This window comes from Dromaius novaehollandiae, chromosome Z, assembly GCF_036370855.1.
Source record: "Dromaius novaehollandiae isolate bDroNov1 chromosome Z, bDroNov1.hap1, whole genome shotgun sequence".
Taxonomy (NCBI): Eukaryota; Metazoa; Chordata; class Aves; order Casuariiformes; family Dromaiidae; genus Dromaius; species Dromaius novaehollandiae.
In genome coordinates this window covers 23309198-23328673 of record NC_088132.1, presented here as the reverse complement: position 1 = coordinate 23328673, position 19476 = coordinate 23309198, and the positions used below count along the sequence as shown (strand labels likewise).

At 44.5% G+C, this 19476-nt stretch overlaps 1 protein-coding gene across 4 annotated transcripts in view; it reads right to left on the bottom strand.

Moving 5' to 3' along the window:
- FOCAD (focadhesin) overlaps window positions 1-2837 on the bottom strand; it is a 124769-nt gene extending 121932 nt beyond the window's left edge. For 2 of the 4 annotated variants that reach the window (XM_026097883.2, XM_026097887.2), the window contains exon 1: window positions 2700-2831. The gene's annotated coding sequence lies outside the window, so the exon portion shown is untranslated. Of the gene's footprint in view, window positions 1-2699 lie in introns of all 4 variants that reach the window. The other 2 variants (XM_026097886.2, XM_026097885.2) reach the window with 2 other exon arrangements.
- Between the last annotated feature and the right edge of the window lie 16639 nt (window positions 2838-19476).

The window sequence follows — 19476 nt, the reverse complement described above, 5'->3', positions numbered from 1 at the left end:
TACATTTTACTTCATTTTCATATAATATTCACATTAGCTTTTGGAGGCCCAAACTTACCAGTCCAACACCACAATCAAAAAATGGTTAGGACCTGCTAAACACACCTCCCCATGGTGCCGTTTATTCATCTACATCCCACTTCTCAGTGCATTATTTCCGGTGTTCCCCTTGCCAGGTAACGTCCACAGAAACATCATACAACCATTTGTGCACTCTGAGAGTGATGCTATAATCAGATAGCAAGATGTTAAGTGCAGCATGTCTAGCAGAAGCACAGCTGCTGTAGGTAGGAACTGACCATCTAAAGATAGGCAAAATCACGCAGCAGAAAATTCCAGCCATAACTTATAAATCAGAACCTCAGCAGACCTACACCTGAAGTTTGTAAAACATCTGCTTTTTCATCCCTGAATATCAGCCGCTAACAATACCACCACTACAAGGTGGGGTTAGGAAGGATATTTTTCAAGCAAAACAGCATGACTGTGCACTAACTTTGGAATCAGCTACGCCAGACCACTGGCTTGCTTCCTTAACATGCAAAAAGAAAAGGAAGCCATGTCTGTGTGGAAAATTCTTATTAGTAAGGCTGAATTTAAGCTCACTTGTTCTTAACTCAATTTCTTGCATTCTCAGCATTGAATTCATACAGGCTATCAAGATTAGGTCAAAACTTTGAAATTGTAAAAAGAAATAAAGCAAAAGGGGATTTTTTCCCTTTTTCAGTTCAGATAGCCATTTTATTCAGAGACCTCTTCCTATTAATTAAAAAAAAACCAAACTCTAGTCTGAACCGTTTCCTCAGTTTTAGGAACCCTGATTACGGCCTAATGTTGTCAGCATGCCAAGGCACTTCTATAAATAGGTATTAGCATCAGTATTTCTTGCAATACCTTTCTCTCCTTCCCATGAATGGCACAATAATCCCAAGAATTGCAAAAGCAACAGCAAAAAAGAGTTTCCCATTTTTAGCCATATTTTGTCACAAAAACAAGGAGGGCCAGAGTATGCCAGCTTGCCAGGCTCTCTATGGCCTATCAGCACCTGCTCTGCAAACTAATTAAAAGCTTTACCCCAGCTTGTGACATTTGGGACAGCATTTGGTCTCAAAAAGCAAACCCCCCCCACCCAACCACCACCACATACACCTAACAACTTGTTTTAAAGTTCGCAAATCTCAAAGCACTGTATAACTTATTTCCATGTTACAGCTGGCAGAGACCGTTAGTATTATACAAAATACTATCCTTGCAAAGTAAGCAGTATCCACCTAAAACAAGTCCATCCCTTTCCAAAACCAATTCCATGTGAGAAGTTTTATCTCATTCTCCTCCATGCCCCTGAAAAAAAAGTATAAAACTTACACAGGAATACTATAAAAGGGAATAATTATCTTGCAGATCCTCACAGCTGTCTCTCCTAATATGCCACAAAGGACTGTGACAAAAAGGATTGGTCTCAGCCAGGATACTCTGTCCACCAAACATCCCCAAAACCTTTCTTACACAGGTCAGCAGCCTCCCTTTTTACGCTGTAACTAACTACATTTTGCTTGTCCCAACAAGTTTTTGTTTGTTTGTCCTGAGCTGTATTTTACCCATCTTCAGTGGCGAAGAAGCACTTAATATCATCAGCCAGGCAGACAGGTGGACTTCTCACCCACCCAAGAGCAAAAAAAAAGACAGCTATAGGAAAGGGGCCCTTGTTTGATGCCCTGGCACTGTTAAATTGAACTGTAAGTGACCTAATGTTAACCAAGTACAAGCTGTGCTAATGTAGCTGTACCAGACAGGGGTCATCCTGATATTAGCGCTTATGATCTGGGCTATCCTAGTTTAATAAAAGCAATTACTGTAACATACAAGTTAAGGAAGACTACGTAACGGACCACAGAAAACTTTCATTGGGAGCATTTAGACCACACTTCCCATACTTTCTGCCTTTTCCTCATTATTAAGGACACTTGACTCAACTTGGCATCCCTACCAAACCACTGTAGTAAGAATACATATGCTTATACATGCAAACACTCCTGCTACTCTGCTGAATGCGCAAAGCCAACACTACAGGAAACTCAGAGAAATTTTGTTTTGCTAGTGCTGCCAGTTACAGGATATATACGTTGATATTTGTTAGAGTGGTAAGTCCACTCACTCTAGAGAGAGTCAAAGCTGAGAACTACTGATGACTGACCTGTATCTTAATATTGGTAAAACAAAATCACTTCTAAATGCTAGGAGAAAACAAGAGTTTGTTTTCATATAGGAAAAAAAAAGGAAAAAATAAATTCCGATGGTCATGACTAAAAGCCCCACAGCCACCACAGCACAGGACTTAAACCGGCTCCTTTCCCGCAGCACCGCACCGACCCCGCTCCGCCCGTGCAGGCCCGGGACGCAGCGCGCCGCGGGAACGCCAAGGCGCGGACGCGCCAACCAGCCCCAGCGCCCGCCGCCATGTCGGTAGGTGCAAAAAAAGCTGCGTAACCGCCCCCGCCGACCCCGAGACGGCCGCGCTGCCCCGTGCCCGCGGCGGCGCCTCCAATACCCGCCCCGACACCGCGCCGCACCGGACACCGGCCAGGCACGGTCACCCCCCTCCCCGGGCCGCCGGGCCCAGTGGCGAACCCCCGCCGAAAGCCCCGGGAGCGGTCGCCGGAGTGGAGCGGCGCCGCGCGGGAGTCCCCCGCCGCCCTCACCTCACCGAGCGCCCCGGCCTGCCCCGGTGGCGGCAGCGTCAGTTCCTTCCCCAGGCGGGAAGGCGGCGGCGAGTCAGCGCGAGATTTGCCCCCCCCGCGGCCAGGGCGCCTGCGCGGCCGCCGGCGCATGCGCACGGGGGAGGCGGACGGCCGCAGGGCGGGCGCGAGAAGCTGCGCGTGCGGGCGGTGCGGTGGTGCCGGTGGCTCCGGGCTGGGCGGCGCCGCGCCATGTTTGCCTTCGTGGGCAGGCGGCGGCCGGGGCATCCCTTTGTTGAACCCCACACTTCAGCCCCCATCGTGGCCGCGCCCGGCTGAACGCCCTCCTGCCATGCCGGCCGGCCGCCCAGCTGGAGCTTGGCGTCTCTGGCTGCTGCCCGGCTGCCCGCCATGCTGGGCCCTGTTGGGCGGGAGCCCCTTCCCTGCCGCCTTCCGTGCTGCTCCCTCACCTGCAGGCGGCTCGGAGCTCCCCCGGCTGGTCGGGCCTCTCGGGGCTCCTCACCACGGGCACTGAGTGCCTGCCCCTGGTTACGGTTGCCTAAACCTGGCTCCCTGAAGGGTGCTGCCATATCAAGCTGGCTGGAGGCTGTCGAGGCGTCTTCTTAGTGACTCTGTTGGCCCGTGGTGGCGGCCAGAGCACACCGTGAGGGCAGCATGGCTTCGCTCTGTTACGTTTGTTCTGCCCCCCCGGGACTGCCCAGTACACAAAGGTGGGATGAGTCTCATCCACAAAGTTCGGCTTGCGTTTCAAATTTGGCATGGTTTGGTACTTTGTGTCCAGGCTCTTGCCCAAGGTGTGGGAACATGAGTTAGTCTTGTAGTGGTAAGCCAGATTCAGACTTTTCCTTCAATCCAAACTTAAATTCAGACTTAAATCTCAAGACATGAATAGAAGCAGTATGACTTGTGTTGAAAAGGATGAGAGAATTCATAATATTCTCCCTAAATACAGAAATGCAGATCTTTATAGTATTCAAAATTATTGCAGGGAGACTCTCTTAAATCTTCTCAATATTTTGAGAGGGACAGTGATGAGCATGTTCCAGGGACAGGCTAATCCATTTGAAATCAGGAAGGGACATGAAGAATTAATGATTTCATGTCTGCTGCGTGTTGTGCAGCTCTCTCATTTCTAGATCCTTCAGGCCATGATCAGAGACAGGAGAATGGATTAGTTCAAGCTCAGCTTGGATGCATTTTGGCAACCTCCGTGTTGCCAACATGCTGAAAGACTCCGCAGAGCTCGTATTTAGCAACAGAGGCTGAGAAGAGGTTGTATTCTCAATTAGAATTCCTATTTTAACACAAACCAACACTTTTATTCCTGAACATTGAAGCAATACGCAACCTTTACAAGACATTAATAACTTTAAAATGACTGTCACTAAAAATATCTTGTGAAATGGCAAAAGTCATGAATGCTTTGAGAGCAGTTTGTTTGAAAAAGGCTAGATTACTCGGTATTATGACTCAAGGATGCATTTGTGCAGAAGGTAGTGAAATGATGACAAATTTAAAACAAATGTAAATGTAAGTAAATCCATGTAAGTCTTTCTACAGTTTGTCAGTTTTTAAAGACCACGGAACTGCAGAGTATCTTATCGTATTGGGACCAGGTTCACCAACAAAAGCCAAATGTGGTTTATGGGATCCAAAAGGACCTGCTTCTGCTTCCATTGAGTTGCTGGCTAAGTCTACACTGACACTTCAGGAACCAGAAAAAGCCCAAATGTGGTCTAGAGAACAAAACTATCCTCTTGAACTGCCTGCATGTCCATATGAAAAGTGAAAAGCAGCCAGCTCACTTAGATCATGTAGACTTTCCTTCTTGTTTTCTCAACAGGACTTCACATGCAGTGCCTTAATTTTTTTTGGCAATTTGCACATACAGGTATCCATGGGGTGGTTTTGCACTCAGCACAGTATTTGTAGGTTGTCAGCTTTCTGCCATGTCTGCAATACGCAGACGTATTGCAGATCAGTTAAAAGGACTTGGAAGCCCTTTCATACTGGGGTAGTTAAGCCTCACTATAGGTGACCTCAGGCAATGGCATAAATGAAAAAGCAGCATTCATCCTCCTCACCCATTCCATGCCTTCTTCCTCTTCGGTCCATGCTGACAACTTGTGCTTGGCATTAGGATCAGGTATATCACGTCCATTCCATTGGTCCATTAGCTCTTGTGCCATTCCATTCATGCCTGGCATTAGGGTATCATGGATATCATATCCTTTCCCTGGATTCACTAATTCAGTAACTTAGTGAATGCCAAATTCCCAGCTTTAATTGTTTCAAAATGCTGAGTTTCACACAGGTCTTCTAAGGACACTGGTAAGATCAGGGCATTATGTATGGGGGGTACATAACCCAACTCAGCAACTCCATTCTGGTTTGATACAAAAGGGCTCATCTGTAGGGGAGACTGTTTACTGTCCTAAGGTCTCAGCTTGTGTTTTAATACCTGAGGAGCAGAAAAAATGGTGCAGGATCTCTTAATGGACATACTTCAACACAAGGATCCTGCTTTTGATTGTCTTCCAGGTTTTACCTCTTCCAGAGTCTGGCTTTGAAACTGAGCTGCATTTTCTGTAGTTCCTTAATGTGGTATCCCCACCTTCCAAGGTCTTCTGTTAAAGTAGAAGAAATCCTTGGGAATTATTAAGGCAGCATCAGTGCCAAAATTGTAATTGGGTTTGATTCACAGCCGCTCACAGCTGCAGATTATGTTGCAAAATCCACTTTCGCTAGTCAAATTTGAAAGAAGTTGAGTCCTCTAGGATGTGTCCCCAACATGGTTTCTTCTTGTTTCTAATGCGAACTACCTACTATACAGAAAATAACACAAGTAGAATTCAGTTAGGTTGGATTTGGCTGCCAAATGATCTTACCACCCTCGAGTTCATGAGACAAGAATTTTTGTGAACATCAGTAGATACATGAGAACTGTTCCATTCACTGTGAATTCTGTTCCAGGGAGAGAAACTAAACAGCACCCATTAGCTCCAATAACACTTCTGTAAAATATTCTAAATTGTTTTATCGGGGGACAGTCATCCCATAAGGGGTGACGTGCATGGCTAGCAGTCTCTGAGAACTACCAGAACATTCTCTTGGCAGCTATAGTGTGTGTGAGATCTCCCAGTGAAGGATGTTATCCAAATGAAAATCATACAGTAACAACCACTGATAATCTGGCTATCTCATTTCTTCTATAGAGTTTGATCTAAGCCAGAAAGCAGTTGTGACTTTAAAAATCTAGGAAAGGAAAAAAGAAAGTCACAGTTTCGAATTTACTACAGAAATCAATAGGGGCAAAACCTGTCACTATTAAAATTTGTTTATTTTAAATCTCTTAAGCCTGGTAATAAAATACAGTTTTAGCAAATGGGCCTTGTCAGCTATAAGTTTAAGCATCATTACTAAGATTAAGGCTGATATAAACACATGAAATTTTAAGATGCAGCTGCTTTCACTGCAAACAATAGTCAGCCATGAAGCACCACGTCCATGGGCTTTAATGAAAGTTCAGTGTATATGATGAGGGCAGAATAGAGCTATAAGTCCTTAATACTTGTCCTTTAAAGCCTTTTGAGATCCATGAGAGTTGAAATTGCTTAACACTTCCCAGGGAGTGCTCTGCAATTCATGAGATTAGGCTTGAAATCTCTCGCAGAACCTTATCCTGCAGTAGTTACATAGACAAAATCTCCATTTGATGTTAGTGCAAGCAGGCCTGCAGAATAAGTTTGTTGCGTATAGCCATCTTGTGCTAATTCTACTGAAGAGTAGTGTTGAAAGTTTGAGGCATGTCTTTGGCAAAGGCCAGCTTCTATCACTATTGGAGCATTTCAGAGTCCCATTGATTTTAATGAGTGCCTGAGAGAGTGAAGACACTGAGATGTTAAACCCTAAATAAAAATAAAGCGTGCCGTAAAAAAAATAAAAGAAGAATTAAGAGCCAAATTACCTTTTCTCTCATGGTATTTTTACCCAGTTTAGATCTTGGCTTAGTCTGGTCTAGATCTTGGCTTAACCAATATGAATTAAAGCTACATGCAGTTGCAATTTTTTATTTTCAGCATACACATGCTTATAAAGTAAATGCCAGGTGACATTATTTCATCCCTTTTGGTTAGTTAATCCAACAAAATCCAATAAAACCTCATGACAATTATGCTTAGGTGTAGGCGAGCATTTCAGGGTCTTACGGGTAGAGATGTTGTCCTGTTCTGCCGCAATGTTCTGTCTCTGTTTACTAGATGCTGAGAGATTCTGTACAATGAAGTTCTGCATCACTTACTAAGTGCAGACTCTCAGCTTTTTTGTTATTGTTAAGGTCTTCCGCCCCTGGCAGCTTTTTGATCTAACAGTAGGAGAAAGAAACTTCTATTTTGCCTGCACTGATTTAAATATGAGAAAAAGACAGATAAAGTCAAACTTTTTTGGAATATGATGTATGTATTGAGAATATTCAGTTATCTAGTGTTTTATTGTTTCTATTTACTTGAAAGCCAGTTATGTGGCAGTGACTAGGTTTACAGTAAGAGGAAAATTAACCTAGAATCTGTACACTGCTACAGAATGGGTCGGGGCCCTGGTGACAAAGGCTACAGAAAAGGCAGAGATCCTGAATGCTGCCTTTGCTTCAGTCCTTACCAGTAGGAGCAACCCTCAGGAATCCCAGGCCCTGAAGACCAGAGGGAAAGTTTGGGGAAAGGAAGACTTTCCCTTGGTGGAGAAGGATCGAGTTCAGGATCACTTAAGCTAACTGGGTATACCCAGTCCATGGGCCCTGAGTGCTTGCAGGAGCTGACCGATGTCATTGCTAGGCCACTCTCAGTCCTCTTTGAAAGGTCATGGAGATAAGGAGACGTGCCTGAGGGCTGGAAGAAAGCAAATGTGCCTCCAGTCTTCCAAAAGGGCAAAGAGGAGGACCCAGGGAACTACAGGCCAGTCCGCCTCACCTCAATCCCTGAAAAGATGATGGAGCAGCCCATTCTGGACACCCCTTCCAAGCATGTGAAAGATAACAAGGTGATCAGGAATAGTCAGCATGCACTCAGGAAAGAGAAATCAGGCTTAACGAACCTGAAAGCCTTCCATGTTGGAATGACCGACTGGGTAGATGAGGGGAGAGCAGTGGATGTTGCCTACTTTGACTTGAGTAAGACTTTTGACACTGTCTCCTATAAGGTCCTCATAGGCAAGCTGAGAAAGTATGGGTTAAATGAGCAGACGGTGAGGTGGATTAAGAACTGGCTGAACGGCAGAGCTCAGAGGGTTGTGATCAGTGGCACAAAGCCTAGTTGGAGGCCTGGAGCTAGCAGTGTCCCCCAGGGGTCAATGCTGGCTCCAATCTTGTTCAACTTCTTCATCAGTGACCTGGATGAAGGGACAGAGTGCGCCCTCAGCAAGTTTGCTGGTGCTACAAAACTGGTAGAAGTGGCTGCTACAGCAGAGGGCTGTGCTGCCATTGAGAGGGACCTCGACAGGCTGGAGAGCTGGGCAGGGAGGAATCTCATGGCGTTCAACAAGGGGAATTGCAGAGTTCTTCCCCTGGGAAGGAATAACCCCCTGCACCAGGACAGGCTGGGGACTGACCTGCTGGAGAGCAGCCCTGCAGAGAAGGCCCTGGGGGTCCTGGTGGGCATGAGCCAGCACTGTGTGCTTGTGGCAAAGGAGGTTAACAGTATCGTGGGCTGCATCAGGCAGAGCATCGCCAGCAGGTTGAGAGAGGTGATCCTTCCCCTCTACTCAGTCCTGGTGAGGCCATGCCTGGAGCGTTGGGTCCCGTACTGGGCTCCCTACTGCAAGACAGACATGGAACTACTGGAGGAGTCCAGCAAAGGGTTACTAAGATGGTGAAGGGCCTGGAACCTCTCTCATATGAGGAGAGCTGGGCCTGTTCATCCTGGAGAAGAGATTGAGGGGGGATCTTACTAATGTGTGTGAATATCTAAAGGGAGGGTGTAAAGAGGATGGGTCCAGACTCTTCTCAGTGGTGCCCAGTCATAGGGTGAGAGGCACAACCTGAAACACAGGAAGGTCTGTCTAAACATAAGGAAAGCCCTTTTTCCCATGAGAGTGACTGAGCACTGGCACAGGTTTCTGAGACAGGCTGTGGAGTCTCTGTTCCTGGAGATACTGAAAACCAGACTGAACACGGTTCTAGGCAATGTGCTGTAGATGACCCCTGCTTGAGGAGGGTGTTGGACTAGGTGATCTCCAGAGGTCCCTTCCAACCTCAGCCATTCTGTGATTCTGTGATTTGGATCCCATCCTGAGGTTCCAAGCACCTTGGATTCCCTGTTACCTGGATGAAGTTGAGGAAACTTTACTCGGAGAGATCGGCTCTTTCTTTCGTTAAAAGAAGCCTTTCCTACTGTCAGGGAGCCCAGAGAGTGGGAGTGCTCTGCAAGGGCAGGTGAGCCAGGAGCCAGCAGTAACAGCTAGGCAGTGCTGTCACCAACAAGATGCAGTCCCACAGCACCTGAATGAGCAGGCTCATGACAGCAGCCAGGGTCAACCAGAGCCCAGCAATCATGGGGCAGCAGTATTTAGTGACAGGGCACATCTGGGGCCAGACCCGGGAGTCGAGTCCACAGATCCAGTCTGGACCAGTGATGTATGAGTCCTCATGGCCAAGCACAGGCATGGCACTGTTGGTCAAGCAAGGCCCAAGGTGAGGGCCTGAACTTAAATGCAGCTCCCGAGCGAAGTGGGGAGGGTCCTGCCAAGGCCCTTTCTCACGCAGCTCTTTTCCAGCAATCTGATCCATCCCAGGTCCCACAGCTGCACTGTGTCAGAAGTGGCCTTCAGGGCAGGCAGCCAAAGCCTGAGGAGAGAGGCACTGACACGTTCTGTGGGGATGCACAGTGAAAATTTCTGTCTACTCTATTCTGTGTTCTTTTTATTTACCCTGAGATTTGAGTTTGTCCATTTGCCTGACTGAGCAATCTCCTGGTATATACATATATTGCTGAGTTGTTAAATCTTGTTAATCTGTTCTGAACACATAAAATGGAGATTGCAGGCAGATTCGAATTGGTGAGGCATGACTATGGTTAGAATACTGGGATCCCAAGAGGATTTTAATATTCTGTAAGTTTTCTTTCTTAGAATATTTTCTTTCCTCATAAGTCCAGTGTTCTTGAAATATCCTTATTTGCTTTCTGCATTCCTATCCATCAAACTTGTATCAGCTTTGGGTGCCGAGACCAGAATCTGTGAATTATTGTTTATTTATATTATTTATATTATATAATAATATAATATATATAAATAATAAATATAATAATAAATAAATAATAAATAATAATAAATAAATAAATAAATAATAATAAATAAATAATAAATATAAATATTATTTATATATGTGAATATAATAGTTATCTCACTGTTATTTTCAGTGTCTTTCAGTAGTTGATCAAACTCTCTGGTTAATATTTACATAAAACTGCCAAGGACATACTGAGCTGCTGTAAATAGAAGTTCTTTACTGTAGCCAGTGGAACATGTGCTCCCGTATCTTTCCCTGTAATCTAAGATAAGCCTTTGTATATCACATCATGAAAACTGTATCTGTGATCTGAACTGTGACTCTTCCCTTGCATTTTCTCTTCATATTCAGCCTCTGCTGTATGTGGGATCAAAGGCACAGTTATGTTTTTTAACTAAAATAAGAAAATAATACTTAACACTGAATTTTGGAGCACTTTTCAAATGCTAATTCCAATACTATTATTTCATTTCACAAGCAGGAATCTCAAGGAAAGGAGGGAGAAAGATTTGCTGTAGCATCACAGTGAAACTACAATAAAACAGAGAGAAGGTGAGAAATTTGAGATAGTTCCAAGTATTTTTTATCCTGCGTGTGTACAGAGGGTTATACTAGATGAGGCTTTTTCTGTACCTTCATTGCTATGATTTTAGAATTAGCAGCATTTTACTTCTGGGATGTTTGCAGCTGGGGAAGATGCAGAAATATGTGTATTTTTCACGAGGACATAGTGTGTGCACTCCAACATAATTTTCTTTGAAATTCACATCGAAAAATTAAGAATTAGCTTTGCTCCAGTGAGTAATTTTGCTCAGTGCAGCCATACTTGCAACTGTGGTAAGAGTTCTCCAAGAGTCATTGAAGCTTTTCTCTTAGTCCCCTCAAAAATGCCCACGCTTTTCCTCTTGCAAGTAAAATGCATACTATAATAGTTGTTTAAATCTATACTTTGTCATCCTTACATGTCACTGATGGCATATGCAAAGTGAGTGGTGATGGCATGGAAAGTATCTTTAGTGCATACACAAAGGATAATTTTAAAGTATAATAACCCAAATGTACTGATGCCGAAGTCAGTAAGTCAAGAAGCAAATTCCTCGGGACATATTGTCTCAAGAAACTTCAGAACTGCCTGAGCCTCAGTCACACACCAGCACTAAAAGGAAGCAGCAAGGAGTGGTGGTGGGAGACACTCTCCTGTGGGGAGGGAGGCCCCCTCTGCTGACCTGACCACCTGCCAGGGAGGTTTGCAGAGTTTTAGGATCCAGGACATTGCAGAGAGACTGCCAAGGCTTGTCCAGCCCTTGGACCATTACCCTCCGTTGCTGTTCCACTTGCACAGCAACGATACTGGTAGGGGTAACCTGGAGAGTATCAGAAATGATTATATGGCCCTGGAGATGAGGCTGAAGGACATGGGGGGCCCCAGCTGGTGTCTCCTCAGTCCTACTGGTGAGGAAAAGAGCTTTGGGAGGAGGGGATGGATCCTGGTGTCAGCAGCAGGAATCTGGCTTTTATGATCGTGGGAGCCTCTGAGGTACAGGGACTACTGGGAAGAGAAGACATCCACTTGACTAAGCAAGGCAAAAGTAGCTTTGCCAACAGGCTGACCAACCTGTAAGGAGAGCTAAATTGGGAATGGTGGGGCAGGAAGAGAAATGACCAATGTCCAAGTGAAGAAGTGCCGGACTGCATTGGCAAGTAAAGGGTACAGGGTGATGTGGACGAGAAGGCCCTCAAAAATGACAAAATAGGACAGAAGGGGATCCACCACAAGTGTGCACACCCAAATAAGGAAATGCCAAGAGGACAGCGCAATGGGGAGAGCTCTTATACTGCTCCTGGGAAATAAGCACAAGTAGCTGCCTGTCTGATGTTCCTACACACTAATGCGCGCAGCATGGAGAACAAACAAGAAATTAAGAGGTCTGCATGCGACTGCAGGAGTATGATCTCATTGGGATCCTGAAGACACAGTGAGTTAAGTCATAGGACCACAATGAATGCACAGAGGCTTTTTAGGAAGGACAGGCCAGGACAGGGAGGAGGGGAATTGCCCTTTATGTGAGAGAGTAGCGGAAATGCCTGGAGCTCTGCCCAGGGATGATAAGGGGCTAGCTGAGGGCTTGCGAGTCAGGATTAGCAGGCAGACCAACATGAGTGACATTGTGGTGGGTATCTGCTACAGACTACCTGATCAGGAAGAGAAAGTGGACGAGACCTTCAGACAACTGGAAGAAGTGTCACATGCAGGCCCTTGTCCTTACAGGGGGATTGAACCACCCTGATATGTGCTGGAGGGGCAACACGGAAGTGCACAAGCAAACTAGGAAACAGAAATAACAAGACTGAATGCCTTCTTTGCCTTGTTTTTTACGGTTAGATTTTCCCTTGGGAATCTCCAGCCCTTGAGATCAATGGGAAGTCTGGAGCAATGAGGAATTACCCTAAGTGGAGTAAGATGGAGTTAGGGAACACTTAAACAAACTGGACATAAATAAGTCCCTGAGACCGTATTGGATGCACCCACCAGTGCTGAGGGAGTTGACCAATGCCATTGCAAGAGCTCTCTTGATAATCTTTGAAAGGTCATGATGACTTGGGGAGGTTTCCTGAGGACTGGAAGAAAGTAAATGTCACTCCTATCCTCAGGAAGGGGAAGGATGAGGATCTGGGGAGCTATGGTCCAGTCAGCCTCACCTCAGGTGAGGTCATGGAGCAAACTGATGGAGGTCATTTCCAAACACATTAAGAACCAGAAGGGATTTGAGAATAGTCAGCACGGATTTACAAAGGGAAATCATGTCTGACCAATCTGATAGCAATCAGTCATCTCATCTACAATGAGATGACTGGCTTGGTGGATGAGGAGACAGCAGTGGGTGTTGTCTATCTTGATGTTAGCATGGCTTTTGATGTCTCCCATAAGACCCTCATAAGCTGATGAAGTATGGTCTAGAGAAATAGACAGTGAGGTGCACTGAAAGCTGGCTGAGCTGCCAGACTCAGAGATTTCTGGTCAGTAGCACAAAGTCCTTGTGGAGGCCAGTCACTAGTGGGGTCCCCAGGGGCCAATAATGTGGCTGATACTGTTCAACATTTTCATTAATGACCTGGATGATGAGAGAAGAGTATACACTCAGCAAGTCTGCAGATGATACAAAACTGGGAGGAGTGGTTGACTGACCAGATGGGTGTGTTGCCCTTCAGAGGATTCTCAGTGGGCTGGAGAGATGGGCAGAGAGGAACCTCATGAAGTTCAGTAAAGGGACATGCCAAGTCCTGCATGCTGGGAGGAAAAACCCACACACCAGTAAAGGAACAGACTGACTGGAAAGCAGCTTTTGCCGTAAGAAAAAGACCTGGGAACCTTATGAACACCAAGCTGACCTACAGCTAGAAACGTGCCCTGGTGGCAAAGAGGGCCCACAGCCACCTGAGCTGCATTAGGAGGAATATCATCAGAGGCGATTCTTCCCCTCTACTCACCACATCTACAGAGCTGCCTCCAGCTCTGGGCTCCCCAGTAGAAGGAGGAAATGGATCTACTGGGGTAAGTCCAATGTAGGGCTACAAAGATGGTGAAGGGACTGGAGCATCTGTCATAGGAGGAAAGGCTGAGAGAGTTGGGATCATTCAGCTTGGAGAAGAGAAGGCTCAGGGGTGATCTTATCAATGTGCATAAACACCTGATGGGAGGGTGTAAAGAAGATGGAGTCAGGCTCTTTGCAGTGATGCCCAGTGGCAGGACAAGAGGCAGTGGGCACAAACTGAAACAGAGAGAATCCCATCTGGACATAAGAAAGCATTTCTTTATTGTGAGGGTGGTTGAACACTGAAACAAGCTGCCCAGAGAACTTGTGGGGGCTCTATCCTTGAAGATGTTCAAAACTTGACTAGATAAGGCCATGAGCAAGCTGCTCTAGTTGATCTGGATCTGCAGAGATGCCTTCTAATCTCAACTGTGTTTTGATTCTTTGATTCTATGATACTAGTGCAGCTCCAAAATAGAACAAAAAACAAAAGAAAGGCCAAGAAAAAAAACAGCAAGTAAAAGGTGTGTGTGTGTGGAGGAATTTATAGTGATTGGTTTTGATATTAGAATAATCATCATGAGTTCTCTGAAAGACCATGGCATGACATGACACTCACCTGTGAAATTTGTACCCTTCGAACTGGACTCTGAAGAATTTCAGCTTTCTGAGACTTGTCAAATTCCACCCTAAATGTAGCCATCGACCATCACATGAAGAATTTTTTTCAGAGGTGCATCCAGTGAGTGCAGTTTCATTCCGTAGGAAGTCAATAACAAAATGTCTGCAGGGTTTATTAAAGATGTGTATTTTCCTGCAACACCAACCACATTGAAAATACCTCCAGTATAGCAAATTTCTGTGCAAGGTCAGTAACTTGAACAGAAGAGCAATCCAGAGGATGTCAATTATATTCTCAAAGAACATTTTTTGGATCTGGCTTTTAGAAAAAAAAATTAATGTCTTTCCAGAAAGTGGGAATTGTACTTGGAAGTATAGAGCTTCCATATCTTACTTATTCAAAAACAGAGTTGGAATCTTGTGGCGGACTGATGAATGAATTTTTTGCCTTAAACATTTCTTGGTGCATGGGGTGCAGGCAGGCCACAACCCCGAACAAGCCATCTGTCCCTGGCGGAAACAGGACTGGGCTGCTGCAACCCCCGAGATGGTCTCCCTGCGACCACCCAGGACACACCGAGCCTGCACTGAACGAGACCGCAATCGGGCAGAGACTCTGGGATCTGGACTGTAAATTATTGTCCGTTTTTAGCACAACTTCTATAAAACCTGCTTGGCATGAGTGGCTAAATTTGCTGAAGCCTTAGGCCGCACTCCCTAGTACAGTGAGAAAGGGCCCAGAGCTGCTGCAGGCGGGAATGATAAGGGCGTTACCAGCAATTTGCATTCCTGTGCACTGCTGAAACAGTGCTAATTGCTGGAGTTACCACCTTCTTTGTCAGGACCTTGAGAGCTAATGGCTGGACCCAAGAACGGAGACACACCTGTCAGCAGAAACGGCAACAGTAAACGGCCTACCTAGGGACAGTGATGAGACCCAATAAGGAGCAGGAGACCCCAGACCCAAATATTACTATTGGTCTGAACTACCACGTGAGGGGTGGGAAACTTGATTTGAAAAAGCTATAATTGCCCAGGGATTTCTTTGTTTGGTCCCTCTCGCTCTCTCTCTCCCCCCCTCGTCCCTCGCCCCTCGTCCCTCGCCGGAGGCACCCAGCTTGAGCTGTGATTCGAGCGGAGTCAGCGGAACATCATCGGCCTCGGAGTGGTGGTAGCTAGCTTCCTCTCTCCTTTTCCAACTTTTCTCTATCTTTTCCCCTTACCCTTGTTCCCTTTTTCCCTTCGCCTCCCCTTCGCCTCCCCCCCCCCCCACACACGCCTTTTCTCCCCACTTCGTGAAAAATAAAGGTAAAAGGTTGTACGATATTTGACCGGTTTTAGCGTCTTAATCTCGTCCTTGGGATCGTAACGAAACTCTCCCGATATTGGATCGGGACAAATCTCACTTGTGTTTTCAAAAGATGGGATGATCAAAGTAAAAAGATAACACCTCTTCTGCGTACTCATTCATTCTGTGTGGCTATTAATAATTATGAGAAGTTTAGATATCTTTATTTGGACATCAGAATCTGAGTGGGAGATTCAAACTGGAAAAGCAACTCTCAAAAAGATTTTACACTATAAAGTGTAAAATTTCTGCAAACCCTTGATGCCAGCTACCGCTTTACTTGTACCTTCTCATCAGAGTCTGAAGTCCCCTAAAACTGGTATGTTGAAACCATATTTCATATTGTAGCAACATCTTGACCAGTAAAGATATTCTAGACTCTGAATTCAGGTTTAAAGATTGCAAGCTCCAGCAAACCTGGCTGTGAGATTGGGATATGGATGACTTCATAACAACAAAATGTGTTCATCTTCCACTTACACAGTGCAGTACAGCAAGACCTAAGAAGGATTCAAGGGGTGCAGTAATTGATGTGATTTAGACTATGTTTTATGCCTCAGCTCTGTATTTAAAATCATAGAAAGAATCTTTTTTTCAAAAACTTTTTTTTTTTTTTTTTTTTTGCTATATCACATTTCAGGCTACATGGAATTAAAACTACTCAGATTTCTAATCCACTTGCCTAAATGCATAGTAGTCACCTGGCAGCCTCTAATTCTTGAACAGCTCATCTCAGAGCAATATGCCTACACAATTTTGCCAACTGCAAAATGTACAGATATGTCAGAGAGGAGGACTGTATTGTGTCTCTCAGCATAAACATTTCAATTATCAGAATCATGTTCTGTGATTCTTTTCCAAGAGCAGCACAGCCTAGTTGGTTTCTGTGGCCAAAAGTGAAGCAGTACTTGCTTAACAGGGGAAAAAGCCTTAATTTATAAAATTTACAAATAATGGCTTTTGTTCTTATGTGTTTGAAAAGCTCTTCAAACTTGATTAGTTTTACCTGGAATTCCTGTGATGAAGGCAAGCCTCTGGGTCAGGTTATTTTCAAAGGCAGACATAGGGCTCAGATGCAGACTTCCTGATTGCTGTGCAGGGCCACTACTTCTCTGCTTCCCTGCATCCAGTGTCAGGAGATCGTGGTGAAGATGAGAATGTGGATGATGCTTGTGGGGGAGACATAATCGGGGATCAATGACAGGGGTTAAAGTCCTGTTAATCCTCCCAGTTAATTCATGCTTTCTGACAGACCAGCCTCCTATTTAGGCCTCTTTCCCACCCCCCACCCCTCCCCACATGCTCAATTAGTGTGTTTCCTTTTACTTAAATAGACTTTAGCTAATGCCATAATTCTGCAAGAAATCAGCTCAGCAGGGATTCAAAATAGATGAGCATTCCAGTCATTGACAATGAGGTTGGTAAGGCTACTCATTTGTTTAAAGTTACTCTGTGTGCATTTGCAATGTAAGACTTTAATATTAATGTTTCCATTAAAGTCCATTGGGTTTCACCTGAACCATCATTGCAAAGGTTAAAACTAAGAGCTCTTGTGAGCCTTTCTGGTCCAGTTCTGCAAGTATTCATACTTTCTTTCACACAAACAGTGCTACTGATGTGAAAGGCACCAGGAGTCTGAGGCGAGACTAGTGACGTGAGTGAATTTACTTTCGAAAAACTATTCAGCCAAGCACACTAACTTTGCTTACTGTTGAAGATGCTTATGCATTTCTGTCTTGCTTGGTTATTTTTTTCTTTTTGCTACTAGTTATATTCTTCAGGGATCTTTTAGAACAATGTTTCCAATGACTTGTATTTGCTGCTGCTCCCCGGAGTAACAGTTACTTTGCTCCATTTGAGACTGCACTCTGTAACCCTCAAAATTTTCATTTGCTGGTAATTCAGTTTATTGAGAGGTTTCCAGTGCTTGCACTACCATCAATTATACGAGTTTTAAATATTTCTTGAACCCAAACTTACCACCTTTCGTTGGCCGTACAGAAGGTCTGTGAAACCCATTCCTGCTGAAGGGAGGCTTTTTGAAGAAGCACATTCTGGGGTTTGACCCCCCACACCTGTAGACCTGAACTCTGAAAGTAGATTATTTACCCTAAAGGATTCCAGTGCTTTCTCCCAGACCTCCTGGCATCCATTCTCCTTAGAAGAGGTGCTCATTTTTATCTTGGTCTCTCTTTCAAGGACTTCTACTCTGACAGGCTTTCAAGTACAGAACAGTGATAAATGATGCTCTAGGAAGCCATTACTCTCTTTTGGCCCTGGATCTTGCTCTCTGTATGTGTTTATATACGTATGTATGTATGTATATATATATTTGTAATTTTGGGCATATAAAATTGATAAAATACTAGTCCTGGTCAGTTTGAAATCTGGTGTATGGGAAACACATTTAAAAAAGAGGCAATGGGGCACTGAAAGATTACAGAAATTACAGCAGATCAGGACACCAGGCTTTTTGAATTTGTATCCTGTTAGCTGGAGAGTTTTATTTTAAGTCATAAATATATGGAAAAGTGTCTGGAATTAAAATCATGTGGTATGGAAAGTCTTTTTGATAGCAAATTCATTGTACATTGAGGGGTGCCTGCCATTAGGAGGAGTGTAAACTGATTGCAGCTGCTCAGCTACCAAAATCTATTAAATTCAGTGGACCACACAGAGCTTATTTGGAAGGACATACGAAATCTCCATGGCAGGGAAGAATATATAGGCTGCAGCTCCACAGGTCCCCCTCCAGCATTTGGCAAAGTATTTCCACACCAGCTTATTCTGCTTTGCTCTATTCTGCGCCTTTATAAAAATTACCTCCAGCTTTCTTGTAATGCTGTGATTACTAGCTGGCTCCCAAATATCTGTATGTTGAGCAGTCTTGCTTTAAAGTGTTCTCATGTGTAAATGTAGCCATTTTTCTTTCACATGATTTCTGTTTAGATTTCTGAAATATGCCTGTCTAGCTTCTAGGCCAGAATTCTGCAAACACTTACATATTACACTTCTCAAACTTTTCAAGGGTCTTTCAAATCCCACATTTGTCAAAAATTTATTAATTGTTCAGCTAGCTGTGAATTTCAGTCTCACTGTTCTCCCATGATGCTTTTGATTACACATTTTTTTCTGTTTCTGTAACTTTTCTAGTTTTTCAGGGCCAGGCTTTGTCCTCACTGAGTTTTATCACTTGCTTCACAGCATGCTTTTTTTGTTTTCCATGGGCAAGTCATTTAATCTCTTTTTTGTTTCAATTCCCCAGCCATTAAGTGGGGATAAAAATAATTTCTGAGTCACAGTGATGATGTAAACGTGAGTTCGTTAAAGATGAAGACAACTGAGATGTGTAGATGTGTGAGTACTCATAAATAATTCTGTTTTTTTCCCTATGAGTTTCTTACCAAGGTAATGCTAAGCCATTATGGCTTCACACTCACTTGCTAGTGACACAGAGAATCAGGAAGATCTGGCCAGTTCGTGGTTTTCTCAGCAGAGAGGGGATCCCCAGCAGCATGCTTAGCCTCGCCAGTATTCCTGTAACCAAGCTCTAGCATAAGACAAGTAGCCTGTGTGGCGATCACACACAGTGGTGGTCTTACACATAAACTCCTTTCCTGGACTATGGTCAACTTACATAAATTACACAACAGCCAAAGACCAAAACCTGAAATAAAGTGAGGACAATCACACAATTTCTTATTTCCAACAGGGAGGACATCTCCCTTTAGGCAAAGAATTAAGCACGTTTATTTCAGTGAAGTCACTCCTTAATAATTCCCTTGCATGTGTGATCAGAATCTGTCCTGGCTACACTGGTGGAAATCCAAAGCAGGTTCTCTGAACTCAGTCTTTACACAAGCTTAAACTGAGTACAGAATTTGACTCTGCATTTCTTTGTTTGTTTAACAAGAATATTTCCTCTTGAGACTACATCATTGTGAGGAAGTCAAAAGCTAAACACTTCCTTGCAGGTCTCTCAACAAGACTTGCCACTCT